This window comes from Callospermophilus lateralis, unplaced genomic scaffold (assembly GCF_048772815.1).
Source record: "Callospermophilus lateralis isolate mCalLat2 unplaced genomic scaffold, mCalLat2.hap1 Scaffold_250, whole genome shotgun sequence".
NCBI lineage: Eukaryota > Metazoa > Chordata > Mammalia > Rodentia > Sciuridae > Callospermophilus > Callospermophilus lateralis.
The window spans coordinates 1,624,234-1,640,484 of record NW_027513332.1 but is presented as its reverse complement, the minus strand read 5'-3'; the positions used below and the strand labels follow the sequence as shown (position 1 = coordinate 1,640,484).

The window sequence follows — 16,251 nt, the reverse complement described above, 5'->3', positions numbered from 1 at the left end:
AAATGTGGCATATATACACAATGGAATATTACTCAGCCATAAAAGAGAATAATATCATGGCATTTTCAGGCAAATGGATGGAGTTGGAGAAGATAATGCTAAGTGAAGTTAGCCAATCACAAAAAAAAACAACTGCTGAATGTTCTCTCTGATATAAGGAGGCTGATTCATAGTGGGGTAGGGACGGGGAGCATGGGAGAAATAGACAAACTCTAGATAGGGCAGAGGGGTGGGAGAGGAAAAGAAGGGGTATGGGGTGAAATGATGGTGGAATGTGATGGACATCATTATCCAAAGTACATGTATGAAAACATGAATTGGTGTCAACATACTCTATATACAAGCAGATATGAAAAATTGTGCTGTATATGTGCAACAAGAATTGTAATGCATTCTGCTGTCATGTATTTAAAAAAAAATCAATTAAAAATTAAAAATAAAACAGCCTCACAAAATCTGCCGGTGAGCCTTCTACTGTCAGGGCTTCCAGTAATACAAGCATAAATGAAACACAAAAGCCCATGAACCTCACCCTGGGATTAACTGAGGCACTGGGCCATGGAGCACATGCTGTGATCATGTAGCAAAATCAAGCTTACGGAGGGAGTGCTGGGTGGGGCACGATCGACTCCTTGCCAACCTCTCCATTGAATAAAATATGTATTTCATCTTTATCAAACACTCTAAGACCTCACTTGCAGAGCCATTTTAGGTTTGTAACAAAATTAAGTGGAAGGCAGAGAGACTTCCAATATACGCTCTGTCCCCATCCATGGGCAACCTCCTCTGTTACCAACAGCCCCCTCCACAGTGCTGTGGTTGTTACCATTGATGAACCTGGAGCCACACAGGGTTTTCACCCCAAGGTCACAGATATTAGGCTTCAACCCCAGAGGTGCACATTCTGTGGGATTGGACACAAATATGTGGCATGTGTCCACCGTTACAGTATCACACAGAATACATTCACTGCCTTAGAAATCCTCTGCGTTCTGCCTGTGCCTCTTACCCAACCAAAGCAATGCACTTTTGAGGAGGAGGAGGAGGAGGAGGTGAAGAAAGAATTAAAAAAAGAGTTTTTTGTGAAAGCTTTGGAAAATGAAAAAAAGCATAAATAAAGAAATAAAAAGTATTCACAAAAATAGCATTTTGCCATCTAACCTCAAGTCTTCTGTTTCCAGTGGACTTAATATTTATCTGTGAGTATCAATGGATGTGTCAACCCAGAGTCTCCCAGCCTCTCAAAATTGGTAACATGTTTTGTTTTAGAAATTGAGCTTTTCTTTCCCCTTCACTTTCATCATAGGTTATTTTCTCTTGAATTGGAAAGGTTTTCAAAAGTCTTTTTTTTTTTTTTTTTTTTTTTGCAGAGAGGGGTGGGTACCAGGGATTGAACTCAGGGGCATTCAGCCACTGGGCCACATTCCCAGCCCTATTTTGTATTTTATTTAGAAACAGGGTCTCACGGAGTTGCTTAGCACCTCACTTTTGCTGAGGCTGGCTTTGAACTTCTGATCCTCCTGTCTCAGCCTCCCGAGCCACTGGGATTTCAGGTGTGCACTATTGTGCCGGCAAAAGTCAGTCATTCTAAATTGCTACATAATTACCCTGTACATGTGAGGGCTCCCCTAAACTCCCCTCTCCCACTTTTTTTTAAAATAAGGGTAATCAAAATATCGAGAGCATTTGGGGCACCATAAGCTTCTTCACCCAAGCCCTGACTTCCATGCTCAGGAGCAGCCATCCTGATATCTCTCTATCCAGAATGGGGAATCTAGTTACATCAGTCCAGTCCTGGTTCTTCCAGAATTCACTTTGAAAAAAATGTAAATCACTTAACCTCTTAGCCCAGTCTTATTAATGAGAATACCAAGTCAAGGAGACATGTCAAGGAGACATGCCAACGAATGGGCACGGGTTTCATGTACTTGATGAATGTACTTTGCTGACACTGTCATTATTTTGCACACAGTTGAACTGCCCGGGGGACATGCAGACAGTTCATTTCAAGGCTTTCTGGCCCTGGTCTGTTTCAACTGTTCAGAGGATGCAGGGACAGTGCCTCCAACAGGGGGCTCACCGAGGCAGGGGCAGGAGGTGCCTCTGTGCCCCTTAGCATGGTCTCCAAGCCCAAGATCTTCAATATTATATATTAAGAAATATACTGCCACAATGACCAGTAATGTCCAGCTGGAAGACTCGGGATTCTCTATGAGAACAAGGGGCAGCCTTTTCCATACCTGATCGGAACATCCCTTGCCAGAGCAAAGGCCCAAGTCAAGACCACCCCTGAGGGTGGCAAAGAAGGGCACTTGTATCATGTACCAGATCCTCTTCCTTGATGTTAGACTCTGCTTTTGAATCCACCCAAAATCCCACAGCCCTCCCACTTAACCTCATTTAATTAGAATTTCTACTGAGGGATTTTTTTCTTTTTTAAACTATCTTGCATTTTATAAGTTTTCTGAGACTAGAGGGAGAGAAAAAAAGAGGCAAGAATCAGAGGGATATATAATTAGGCAGCTGGAGCTCCTCACTCATCCCTGCTCCCCCCACCCCTCCTCCTGAGCCGTCTGAACTCACTGTATTGATGTCCAACAGCACACAGTGGTCCCCACTGCTGGAGGGTCTCACCACCAGCTCGAAGGACTGATGAACACACAAAGCCCAGGACACACTCAAAAAGACTTGAGTCAGAGGTGATGGCATGCTTACTGGGGGCCCATCCTCCATCCTCCCCACTGAGACTTTGAGAGCCATCCTGTCACCAAGAGACCCTCAGCCCCAGCCTGGCTGGTTCTCACCCCTGGGTGATCTCAGTCTTGCCAATTATTATTTTAGCAAAATAATGACAACTAGAAAGCAAAGACCTTGTCACCCCACTTTAGACACCAGGACTGTCATTGGATTCCTTAAATATCTGGTGTTAAACATCCTGTACAAAGAGGATGGCGAGGGGAACAGAAATAGATTTGTGACTTCCTTTCTCCTTCCTCCTTTACCAAGCACACTGCGCGGGGTGACTCTGCATCACGCGCCTCTGCTCCCTGATCCCACCTCCGTCTCCAAGGGCCGTCTCTGAGTCCTAACCGTATTGGTGTCCAGCTCATTGGATCCTCACAACCAGTTGGAAGTGGGTTATTATTTTCTTCATTTAATTAATGAGGAAACAGAGTAAAACAAATAAATCCAGGTCACACAGCTTTCAGGTAAAAGAAGAAAGATCAGAACCCAGCTCTTACTGGGGCAAAAGCCTTGTTCTTACCAATGCAAGGAAGGGCACTTGTATCATGTACCAGAGTTCACACTTCCAACTTGTAAGAAGAAAGTGGCACCCATGAAATAAAAATATTTGAGCATCAGATTCCCTGAATTTGAACCCTGGCTCTAGCAGTGACCATGTGACTTTGGATGAGCCACTGAATTTCTTTGTCTCGGTTTCCTCCTCTGGGAAATGTGGGCACTGATGGTACTCCTCTAGAGTTGCACTTCTCCATGGAACCCAAGAGCTTACAATAATCCGATAGTATAGGGACAATACCTGCCTCTATTTTATAGATGAGGAAACTGAGGTACAGAGAGGTAAGAAATATGCCCAAGACTGCACAGGTAGTAAAGTGTAGAGACAGGATTCAAATTGAGGCCATCTGTTTCCACAATCAGAGCATTAACCATCATCCTGGCCTTGTTCTCAGGGATATCATTGGTAATTCTAATTGGCAACTAACATCTATAAACACCCTGGGAGCTTGCTCTGAGCTGGCACCCAGCCAAGTGTTTCCCATACGTTCCAACGTGGTGGTGGTGGTGGTGGTGTCGTTTTAATTCACAATGGCATTAGGAATGTGCATTTTGTAGTTGAAGAAACTGAGGCACAGAAAGGTCAAGTATCTTGATCGATTTGCGCAGTAAGGGGTAGAGCTGACACTGTGTGCATCAGAAGCCCATGTTCTCCTCTAGATCACCATCTGCATGGAAACCACCTGAGATGCTTGTTAATGAGCCTATTCACTTAGAATCCCTGCAGCTGGAGGCTAAGTCTCTGCCTTCTAAGCAAGCATCCTCCTTTGAGGAGCACAGTCCTGTCCTGCAGGTTAAGCCAGCCGCCCTCCAGGCCCTGGGAAGCTGGGCTTTGCATTGGTTCTCCCTTCCCACTTAATAACTCGCTGCCTTCTTGGTGGCTCTGAAAGGTACTCTGACCTTCTAGGCTCTACTCTGGACCCACATTGGAATCCGTCCCTCTCTGATGCTTCCAGAGAACCATAGACAAGACACCTTGACGTGGTATTTCCCCAAAGCCTCAAGAGGAAGGAGACACAGTGATGAGATCATTGATGCTGCTGCATTTGAATATGACAATAACCAAAAAGGTCTTTGGAAGAAAGACTCCTATTTGTCAGGCATTATTTTCAGCAGAGACCATTATTCTCATCAGATTTTTTTTTCTTTTAAATCACATCTTTGGCTAAGATGCAGATGGCTAAAAAAAAAATAAAAAATGGGATGAGCAATAAATAATGTGTCCTCAGTGGCCCACACATCCAGAGAATTTTCAGATAGGCTGTTTGTGTTTCTATGGTGAAATTCTGGCTTCTTCCCATTTGTTCTTTGGGGTTCTAATTTCTTTTCTTTAATCCATCCTATCTTAGTCTGTTTACTGTTGCTATAACAAAATACCTGAGACCAGGTAATTTATAAAGAATGGATACTTATGGAGCTCCTGGTTCTAAAGGCTGGGAAGTTCAAGAGCAAGATTTTGGCATCTGCTCAGTATCTGGGCCTTCTTGCTGCATGACGTGGTGGAGGGCATCACGAGGCAGGACAGAATAAGAGTGCCAAAGAGAACTCACCTTTAAAACAAAGCTGCTCTCTCCATAACCCATCAATCTATTAATCCATGAATAGATCAATACATTCATGAGGGCAGAGCCAATGACCTTCCAAAGTCCCACTGCCACCTGACTGTGCATGTGGGGGTTAAGTTTCCAACACATATATTTGGGGAAGGGGGCTCAAACCTTAGCACTTCCTCTTCTGACACCATTTTATAGGACATACCTCACCTCCTGCTGCTTCTCTTCAGAAATAGACACACACCACATCAGTAGCCAAGGGGAACAAAACTCAAACTCTAGTGTCATGGAGGAACCCCCAGTGGCTATTTTCTTTGACAGCTGTGGCACTGAAAATCCTTGAAGAACAGCTGTTTGTGAGTTATTTCAAATATGAGAACATGAACTTAATAGATCTTATTTTTACCAGCACTAGCTGCTGAAAAAGTAATTGAATAATGCATCTCCACGTACGTGACAAGAGAACCCAGCAAACATTGCACCAAACAAAGAATGGTTACACTAAAAATAAGACCACTCTTAACATTAAACACCCAACCTAGATGTTCTCAGGCCCAGGCAGTCTGCAGATCATCCCACATGTTCCCAGTCTTCCACACTCAAATGTCCTCTGAGTCAGAGTACATCAGGGCTTCACTGGGGCCTGAGTCTACCAGGGACAACTTCTGCCAAGAGCTTCCAGAGTTTGCACTGCTTTCACATCCAGATTCTGCCAAGCAGAAACCAGATTCTCCTTCTCCTGAAGGCAGCTGGCCACAACAGATGTCAAGAGTGAAGGAATGCTCAGCAAGGGCTATGCACTCACAATGGTATGTCCGTTAGGTCCCTAAACCCTGGACTGGTGGCATCTTAGGTCAGGCAAGTCTTCCCCACTATTACCTCCCCCAGCTCTGCAGGCTAGGTCAGGATGAAGGGGAACTTCCTTTCACAGAGATTTCTGCTGGCTCCACCCTTGAAGCACAAGTGCACCATCATTAACAACATCTCCTCTGCAGACTTTTAAGGGGGCCTCAGTGTTCAGGCGGCAACTTCACTGTCCCAGAACCACCTCCACTGTCCCACAGGAGACTGCAAAAGCCTGCCAGCGGCCCCATCTCAAACACAGCATGTGGAAAGCATTTCCTCTAAGGCTGGAAGGCAGATGAATGATGTAACCAAGGGAAGGGACCAAGCCTTGAGGGATAAACACAAGGTGAATATTGAGGGTTGTCATAGGATGGGATCCTAGACTGATGAAGTAAGCCTCAAGATCAAGTCCATTCTCCTGTAGATGAAACTCCTGGTACTGCTGCTGCTCAAATTCCTCGTGAAACGTGCTCGTAGGAAAAAACAGAAGAAGGAAGGAGAGTAGGAGACTTTAATTTCCTGAATACTCCCTTTCTATCAAGCTAAGTATTTTAAATAAATTGCCTCATTTAGTGCCTTCAATAAACCTGTGATATAAACACGAATCGACTCAGCCTCCAGATTGGAATGTGATAAGGCTACATTAGAGAGGTCAATCAATTTGCCTCCGAGAAAACTCTCCATAAAAGACAGGTAGGATTCAAACCCTGGCCTGTCCCAGTACTCTATACCCTGTCCACACACACATTCATACATCTGCACAATATGTACAAGTTCACATCTGCACCTGTATTCTCCTGCACATGTAAACACAATTACATCCATACCAAGAGATCACATCCAAGACAGATCCCACACATAGGGAAAGTAGGGCTGAATCTTTGCAGAGAAGATCTTAGGTTCCCATATTCTACGTAGTCAGAACGTCCTTCATAGAAACTGCTGGTTTTATTCCTCACCCACAGTCACTGTACTCATTCTATCTGAAATAAGACTGGGCAGAGAGACAAGGCAGGCCAAATGTGATGGCCAAGAGAGAAACTGTGATGCATGACAATGGAATGATATAAGTAAAGGCAGGAAGAAAGTGGGTCCCAGAGAGAGCAAACAGGGGCTCACTAAACACCTTTTTTTTTTGGCAGCACTAGGAATTTAACCCAGGGCCTCATGCATGCTAGACAAGCAGACTGCCACGGAGCTGCATCCCCAGCCCTCGACTTAAACTCATGCACACCTCTATGAGATACAGACCATTTCTAGGTTGGGCAAATCAGGGTCATGGTGACTGAGATACACCAGAACTGACAGAATAAATAACAAGAGATTAGAGTCAAGCCTCTGTGTGTAGGGGGAGGGGGCTAATTGGTGATAAAGGGACCTTGGACTCAGTGTCCCCAGAGATTAGAAGGAGGATCAAATATTCTCATTTTTGAAGGGAGGATACATCTAAGTGGAAGTCAATACACAGCTCTTGCCTTAGAATGGCCATGTCACCATGAGCACACTTTATCAGTCACAACCTCATCTGCCCAATGGTCCCAGGCCAATCGTGTTACTTTAAGCAACTTGAATACAGGAAATGAGTCTTCTCTTTTTTTTTAAGAGACAGTGAGAGAGAGAGAGAGAGAAGGAGAGAGAGAGAGAGAGAATTTTAACATTTTAACATTTATTTCTTAGTTTTCGGCTGACACAACATCTTTGTTTGTTTGTGATGCTGAGGATCGAACCTGGGCCGCACGCATGCCAGGCCAGCGCGCTACCGCGTGAGCCACATCCCCAGCCCCGAAAAGAGTCTTCTCAATGACACATGCAGGTCAATTCTGGCGAGGACTTGCACACGCACAGCAACAGGGATAAGCCATCGATTCTATGGTCTTTCCAACATATTAGCACATACTGAATGACAAGGACAGCAGACTTCCGGCCCATCTCTCAGCAAACATCTGAAGAGAAGCTCATGTTTTACAGATTCCCAAATGCCCTTCTTACCCAGTCCTGTGTCTTTGTGAGGTATTCTTCAATGCTTTAAGAGAAAGAGACCAGAGTTTGTAAAACCTTGTTCCATGGAGCACTAATTCCATTGGATAGTACAGTCTTATGTCAAAAAAAAAAGAAAAGAAAAGAAAAAAGAAAGTAAGAAAGAAAAGAAAAAGAAAGACTCTGTGATCAAATATCTTTGTAAAATGCTAATTACAGCTTTCTTTGTTGCAGAACTTTGCAGATCTATATATGCGTTGTGTATAGTCAATCTCCACATCTCCCAGACTTATTTCATCATTATATCCTGTTTTCTGTTTGTTTTTGATTAAAATCTCCCAGGATTAGCAATCCCCAAGGCCCACTTTGGGAGGGAGATGCCAGGCTGGGCCTTAAATTCTCTCAATTTATTGCAAGCGCTTAAGGAAAAGGACTTTGTCTTCTTTTCACCAAGGCAGTGCAGTCCCTGGAAACAAGCTGAGCACCTGACAGGTGCTTGGTAAATACTGCTGCGTAGATACCTGGACATGGACTTGGGAGGCATGTGAAGCCAAGATGAAGGCTACCTGTGACGAAGACTGAGACGTGTGAGCATCCTCTCTTGCTGTGGCTTTTCAGTCTCAAGTATGCAGAGTGAGCAGACCTTGGGGTTCATTATTGCTGGATTTTTTTTTTTAGAGAGAGAGAGATTTTTTTTATATTTATATTTTTAGTTTTCGGTGGACATAACATCTTTATTTTATTTTTATGTGGTGCTGAGGATTGAACCCAGTGCCCTGTGCATGCCAGGCGAGCGCGTTACCACTTGAGCCACATCCCCAGCCCCTGGATATTTTTGTTTACTGCAGTTTGTAGCAAATTTCCACAAGGACTCAGGACCTACCCACTCTGTCCTACCACTGGATTTCCCAGGAGCCAGGCTTGCCATAAAGGAGGCTGAACACCATTTGGAAGCAAGCAGTTCACCCCCTAGTGGCAGAAAAACAGACCAAGCCTTTTGATCACCAGCAGTGTCTTTCCTTCTGAGGGCATCCAGGTGAGCCAGGAGCATCCAGGTGAGCAACGACCAAGTTGGGAAACACGGGAGCAGATGTTTCCAACTAAAAGTTCAGCTCAGAAAATTTATCCTAAATCACTTCAGGTGTTCTCCACCATCGCTGTCAACTCCTGAGGAGTGATCCCACGATGCTGGGGTTTATTGATAACTTTCAATGGAATCCTTTCAAGTACATGAAAGGGGAACTGGGTTTGAAAACATTTGACAGTTTAGTTTGTCAGAGTCCCCAAACAATTCATTTGATCTGAAGTAAATGCAGTCAACATCCCCCCCCACACGCACGCACCCCACCATTCAGAGTTTTGGTGCTAAAATGGCTGGGATTTATTTTAAACCAAATGTAATTTCAGCTTATGAGGAAAATTGCAATCTCCCCATGAGCTCAACTTGCCAGTATGTGTTCCTCACTGTGTTCTGACAGCAGCAGTCCTGGTTTTCCAATCACCAAAACAACTGACCAGACTGCTACTTACCCAGATGCAGGCTGCCAAACCACTAACTCAACACTGAGACAGCCAGAATCTCAGAGTGGCGGTGATCACAACTCCAAGCCTGCAGGAGCTGAGGCATTGAGCCAACTCCAGAAACCAAAGGGTGGCAAAAAGAGGCATCTTCACTCACCACTCATCCAAGGGTGGCACTGATCTTACCTACTTGATATAAGACCCAGGTCATTGGTATCTGCAGATAGTAGGTCCTCATTCAAGGTTGAAATGAATTGGTTAAAACCCATCCTAGTACTAATGAAGGGAGATCGAGTCTGTTCTCTGCAATATCCATCAATATGCCAAAAAAAGAAGGAAGGGGATAGTTTTCTCTTATTCATTCCGGACCTGTTCCCCGCAATCCCATGGCTTAAAAGTGCACACATTGATGAACTTGACAGAACAAATCCATAAAGGAGCAGTGATACGTAGTGTCATGGCCAGACTTCAAATATGTCTCATCCTTAATTCTGTTTCTATGGAAACGGATGCGTGACTTGAATTATAAAAGTTGACCATGGAACAAAGAACTTTCCATGTCCAGAGTTTAATCAGAGTGAGATGCATGATACTGGACGGTTATCCCAGAAACTGGTTGGATTCAGGGTCTGCTTAGCATCTTGGTTTCCTCAAGCAAATGTCTCCTGTTAAGATTCATATGGCCCCACCATGGCTACTGTTTCTGTTCCTTCTGAGCATCAACCAGCACCCTCCCCCCCATAATGGCACACATAAGCTTATATAGGCCAATCTGAGCACCTGGAAAGTCCAAGGGATAATCAAACTTCTCTCCCTACACTGGGGTCATATTTAGCCAAAATACAGCCAGCATATCTGCCACAATTGGTCCAGCCACTTACTGTAGCAATATTGTGCAGGGTGTCAGGACATGTCTTATGGAGTCGGGCTGCCTGGACTTAATACACAAACAGCTGACATGTGACCTGATAAGTACTGAACCTTTACCTAAGTTCTCTTGTGTGTGACCTGGAGCTCATGATAACAGTACTTACCTCCTGGATCTGTTGTAAGGATCAAGTAAATGCATGTAAGGCATATAGAAGAATGCTTGGCACTTATCACAAACTCCATCAACTAACTATCTGTGTGACCAGTCTTGGGATTAGATCATTAAGGTGTGCTTCCACCCTTGGAATTTGTATCATGGATGTGAAGAATTTGATGTGTGACCCCTACCTACGTCCCTCTCAACCCACACGGGCACTGAGTCTGTGCCACACAGGTAATTGTAACATAAAAAAATATAAGAAATAAACCTGGGAGAAGGCAGAAAGTCTCAGTTCCTCAGAGAGTGGACCATCTCCAGCCAACTCCTAATCCCCTGCCTTCTTTGAGTCATTTTGTTCACAGTTATGAAACCTGATCTGTCCTGCATTTTTTTACTTCTTTCTCTCTGTTCTAAATGTATGGTTTTGGCCTACATCTTGTGAAGGCTGACAAACAGATTTCCTTAAACATAGACCAGGCTTGGAATCTGGTAGACGTTCTGCCACCGATCTGGTAGCATTCAATGTTCCAGCTGGCTTCTGGGTCCTCTGCCCTGGAATTCAGGAACTGGAAAGTATAAACACAGTATTTCTCTCCTCTTTAAATTAAAATGAGGAGGGAAGGGCTTGTGACTTTCAAACATCCCTATGGTGAGGGTGACAGTTCCTTTGCTCACCCCTCTCCCTTAGAGGACAAGGGAGGTGCACACCTTCCCTCATTTATCATGGAAATGACAATTTCCCCAATGTGCACAGGCCTCAAATCAACTGCCATTTCTAGAGTTTGGATCAGGGGAGAAGTGTTCTACTGTATCAGGATTGTTCACCCTCATTGAGGCAGGTGGAAATCATTTTCTAACTCAAGGCCAATCATTAGGTCTCTCAGACATTATTATCTCAGCCAGTTCTAACTCCTCAGTGCAACTTAGATGTAGGGAAGATTAAATCAAACCCATAGTCTGTGCCAGTGACATTCCAAAGACCTCCCCAGGACTTCTGGCTATTTCCAAAGGACTTACATGCTCAAAGTCACCTTTGCTTCTGGGCTTCCATGTCCAAAAGTGCTTGACTCACAGTTTATGAAGCCCAGTAATAGCACCAGCTTTGTCCTCAGTTTCCACCAAAAGGTCACACTGGTAGTCATACATGAGAATAAAGCATTGAATAGGAGGTCACAGAGAGAGCTGAGATTACATTTCACGAAACACACAAGTTCAAATATATTCCAGTCTTATAAAAATCTCCTGTAGAAGATGCTTTTAAAAGTCCTGTTGGTCAATTATTCCTAAGCAGTTTTATTCAACTTGCATGATGTCCCCATTCAGCATGTGGCCTTCCTCCCCATCCCTCTCAGAAATGGAGGTCATAAACTTAAATGCCAGTGGAGACTAGCAGATGAGTGTTAGGCCATAGAGAGGACCCAAACTCCCTCAAGGCATTCAGGTTCACACATTTCCAAGCACCGTGTCCTGCTAAATACTTCTGCAGGCCATGTGACCTGAAGCTTGCCAGTTTGCAGTTCTCAGCTCTGAAACATTCCTCTTTGCCACAGTCAGCCAAGACAGAGCAACGGGAGCTAGCAAGGGCTTTTCCCCTCTTCCTGTGTGTCCTGGAACTTTGTCAAGGTTAGATGTGCATAAGCACCATCTACCCACATGCTAAATGTGTGAGTGTAAGTCAGTCAGCTAACGGGCAAACTTGGGCTCAGACATTGGACAATGGGGTTCACCATAGGCTCCCCTAATCTGCTTACGTAGACTTTAATTTTTTTTTTTATTGTGGCAACATGTATATAACATAAAACCATCTTTCCAACTATGTTTATATACATAGTTTATATACATAGTTTAGTAGCCTTAAATACATTCACACAGGGGCTGAGGTTGTAGCTCAGTGGGTAGAGTGCTTGCCTGGCCTATGTAAGGCACTGGGTTCAGTCCTCAGCTCTACATAAAAATAAATAAATGAAACGAAGGTCTTACACCCAACTAAAATAAATTTTTTAAAAATACATTTACACAATTGTACAACAATCACCCATATCTATCTCTAGAATTTTTACATCTGAAATTCTGTACAATAACATCTGTTCCTTCTTCTCCACTGCTCCTGACAACTCCCATCCCACTGTCTCTATGAATTTGACTATTCTAGGTGCCTCACATAAATGTAATCACGTGATGTTTGTCTTTTTTTGTGTCTGGTTTCTTTCATATAGTATATTATTCTCAAGGTTCAGCCATGTTATACCATGTATCAAAGTTTCTTTCATTGTTAAACATGAATGATATCTTATTCTATGCCTATAGCACATTTTATTTATCCACCGACCAACATTGGGTTGTTTCCATCTTTTGACTTTGGGGAGTAATATACTAGGACCATAAGTTTACAAATACCTGTTCAAGTCTCTGCTTTCAATTCTTTTGTGTATATGCCCAGAAGTGGAATCATTAGATCAAATGGCAATTCTAGGTTTAACTTTTTTGAAGAATCATGCATGTGTATCCTGGAACCAATCACAGAACCTCTTTGAACTTCATCTGTAAAGCAGGGATGGCAATAATACCTACTTTATCAAGTGGGGAAATCTCATAATTAATGCACTAAAGCCTTTGGATCATAAATGTCACTAGATGTCAGCTAGATGTCCAGTCTCCTTGTCTTTTGAAAACAAAGGACCCAAACTAAACTGACCACTAAAGTCACTCTCAGCTCCAAAAATCCATGATCCCACCACAAAATTATTTTCCTTTTGAGGTGCCAGAAACTTTCAGAGTATATTGGGATGAACACCCTCTTCCTCAGTTTTCCTAGCTCTGACCCTGGAATGTGCTAACACATCCCATTATAAAAAAAAAATCTCATTTTTTCTTACCACTCCTTCTCCCTAGCTTCCTCTCCACATTCCCCTTCTCAGCGGGCTGCTCCTACCCACTGAATATCTGCGCTTCAAATTATCTCCCCCACTGACGTTTGTGTTCATTCCCCACAAGCTAACGTCTGTTGGAAGTAACACTTGTGAAGTTATCCATATTAAGGTTTCATTTCCCAAGAGACCCATATTTTAAATGAGGTTTTCCTCTTAGGCAGAGTCACTCTGGCAGAGCTCCTGCTGTTGGTGAAGTCACTGGAGTTGGGTTTCCCTTCTCACATGCTGTTTATGTTAGGTTTATCACTTGGCCCAGTGTCTGGATGCTCATCCTCCAACATGTATCACATGCTCATGAGCAACAACAATCACCCATTCCATCCCAGTGGATGTTTACGTTTTATCCAACATTCTTTTCAGCAAAGGAATTAGAACAAACACGCTTCCAAGCTTTTCTTGTCAGGGGCCAGATTCAAAATTCCAACAGGGAGTGGACTCGTTCACTACATGAAGAAATATTTTCCTTCTCCACTCTATTCCTCTGCCTTCCCTCCAAATGTGAACAACTGAAATACCCTTGTTAAACACATGGAACAGCTCTCCAGTTCCATCAACAGATTGGCTGACAACAAATCACACACCCTCCCCAATGCTTTTCCATAGCAAAAGGTAAAAGAGATTCTCAGGTCGGTAAGAAGTGGGTTTTTCAGATCAGTGGGCAGCTGAGCTTTGTTTTGTTTGTTTTATTTTATTTGTTTGTTTGTTTGTTAATGAGCAATCTCATCCACCAAGCCCTGGCACTCAGACAAGAACCAGGGTCCTCTGGAGTTGGTCTAAAGAAGGCTACCACAGCCTGGAAGTTTGGAGATCGAGGAGGGAGGAGTCCTCAACTTATCCCTGGTCAAGTGTTTAGGCTTATGGGTTATCAGCAACTGCTGAAGAACTCCTCTGTCCTTCATTAGTCTTTGGGCTGCTCCAGATAGTTTGGAGGTAAAATTCAAATGAAACACTCTCACCATTTTGATGATACATCACTAAGGAAGATTTACCTGGGGGCAGGCAGGCTCCAAGTAAATGAAAAGGATCAGCCCAAGTGGGGGAGAGGTTTTTTGTTGATGATGAGGGATGTATCTTAGGCTGTGTCCCCTCCCTATCGCAGACCATAGCACTCAGCATCCTCACCACCCCATTTATTCTGTTTGTTACTTGGACCACCTGCAGAGATGGAGCACAGGGAACAGGCAGCCAGGTTCACAATACCTGCTCCTGCACAAAGCTGCCCTATTTTGTCACGTCTGTACATCTCAAGCCTTTACCTCATAAGTCTCACCTGATGTGACACCTCATCCCTGGAGCCATATAAGGATAGAGGCTCCTAAGAAGCCCCTGCTTCCCTGCCTGGCAGCAAGCCATTAGAAGATCCTCCACTCCCTGGCTTTTGTCCTTTGCTAGGTCAACAGGCTTCCAGGAGCTCTGAGTCATGTCCCAGCCTCACTTGTCCTGGAAGCCCATTTGACCTGGGAATTGTGGCTCAGAAAAATGGCATGTGAAAAACAAAGAAACCAAAATTCCTTCAAAACAAACATCCCAGAAACAGCTTTCACTTTTAACCCCAGCTTTCTTTCTCTTCTTTCTCTTTCTTATCAGAAAGTGTGTCTATGCTGGATGAAGAAATCTCTTGTGTTGGAATTCTGTTCAGATACATTGTTGTAAGACAGCATTAAGCAAGATTCACTAGGAGGAACACCCAGGCAAGCCCTGCTCTTTATTCCCCTCTCTTTCCAGCTCACCTCTGCGGGAGCTCTTTCCAGGGGAAACTTTGCTTTTGCAAATCAAAGCTTGCAACTCACTCTGAATTGATTCCCCAAGGTAATTTCATGTTTTAAAGCAGATAAACTAAAATTGAGCAGATCATAGTGGAGCTCGTCCCCCTTCCTGAGGCAGTCCAGTCTCACAATTACGGATGACAAAACTGTATCCCCTACTAAGCGAAGGCAACAGACCCTCCGGGGTCACCAGTAAAGCCCCGAGATTATCACCAGAGAAAGTCCCCCGCCCAGACTCCCGGTCCTGCTCTGGGTCAGCCCCCTAGAGGGAAATGTCCCCTTCTCGAGGCGTCCTGGACCCTATGGGTGACAGTACCTCTTGGCAAAGACGAGATGAGAAGGAGCTGCAGGAACGTGAGCCCCAGCTGCGTCCACCGGTCCAGCTCCATCTTTCCCGCGGTGGTGCCGAGCCCAGCGACTGCGGGGGAGCTAGAGGAGGGACGCGGGAGGCCCGCGGGCTGGCGGCTCTTCCAGGGACCTCCCCAAGCTCCGGCTGAGCGGCAGCTCGGGTTTCAGCTCGCCGCCGGGCTCTCCCATCCTCATCCCAGGGAAACCACCTTCAGCCAGAGCGACGTCAGCCCAAACCTCTGCTCTCCGCTGCCTTAACCCTTGTGGGTCCCGGGAAGGTGTGGCGGTGCCCCGAGGCCGGGGACCAGGGCGGGCGGGGACGCTGCGGGTCCTCTGGGCTCCAGATATCCCGCACCTGGGTGGAGGGTGCGTCCCGCAGCACCTGGACGGGTATCCAGGTAGGCGGGGCCACGGGGCCACTCAGGTGAGGCAGGGGTGGTTTCTCACCCCACTGCCCCACCACCGTGGACGCCTGGCACACGGGTTGGCTGCGGCTGCCTTCATGGCACACGTGGAACCCAATGGCCTCGGGAGAGGGAATCGGTGATGGGAGGAGAAGAGACGCCCACCCCTCTTCCCTCCCAACACTCTTACCTCTAAGTTCTTTCCCCTCCCTCTGCTCTAAGAATCCTAGTTTGGAAAGAGATCCTAGTCTGGATCTGTAGGCTGCAGGGGGCAGTTGCTCATCTTCTTATGATGGTGAGTAAGTTCAGCGGTATAAATGACTCCTGAGCATATGTCAGGCAGGTCATGGAGCTTGGAGACACTGTACGGTGAGGAAGCTCAGTTTAGGTACCTGCACTGCAAACCACATCTTGAAGTGAGTAAAAAGAATGGTTTACAAGATGTCTGATTTTTATCAGCTTCTCTGTGCCAGGTGTCTTCCCTTCTGTCTTTTCACAGTAAACCCATCTTTTCGTTTCCTACAAGAGTAGGAAAATTGAGCTACTGAGTTCAATAACACATGTGAGGTCACACAG

General features: G+C 45.0%; 1 pseudogene; it reads right to left on the bottom strand.

Moving 5' to 3' along the window:
- LOC143388359 (inactive serine protease PAMR1-like) overlaps window positions 1–15,312 on the bottom strand; it is a 73,795-nt pseudogene extending 58,483 nt beyond the window's left edge.
- Between the last annotated feature and the right edge of the window lie 939 nt (window positions 15,313–16,251).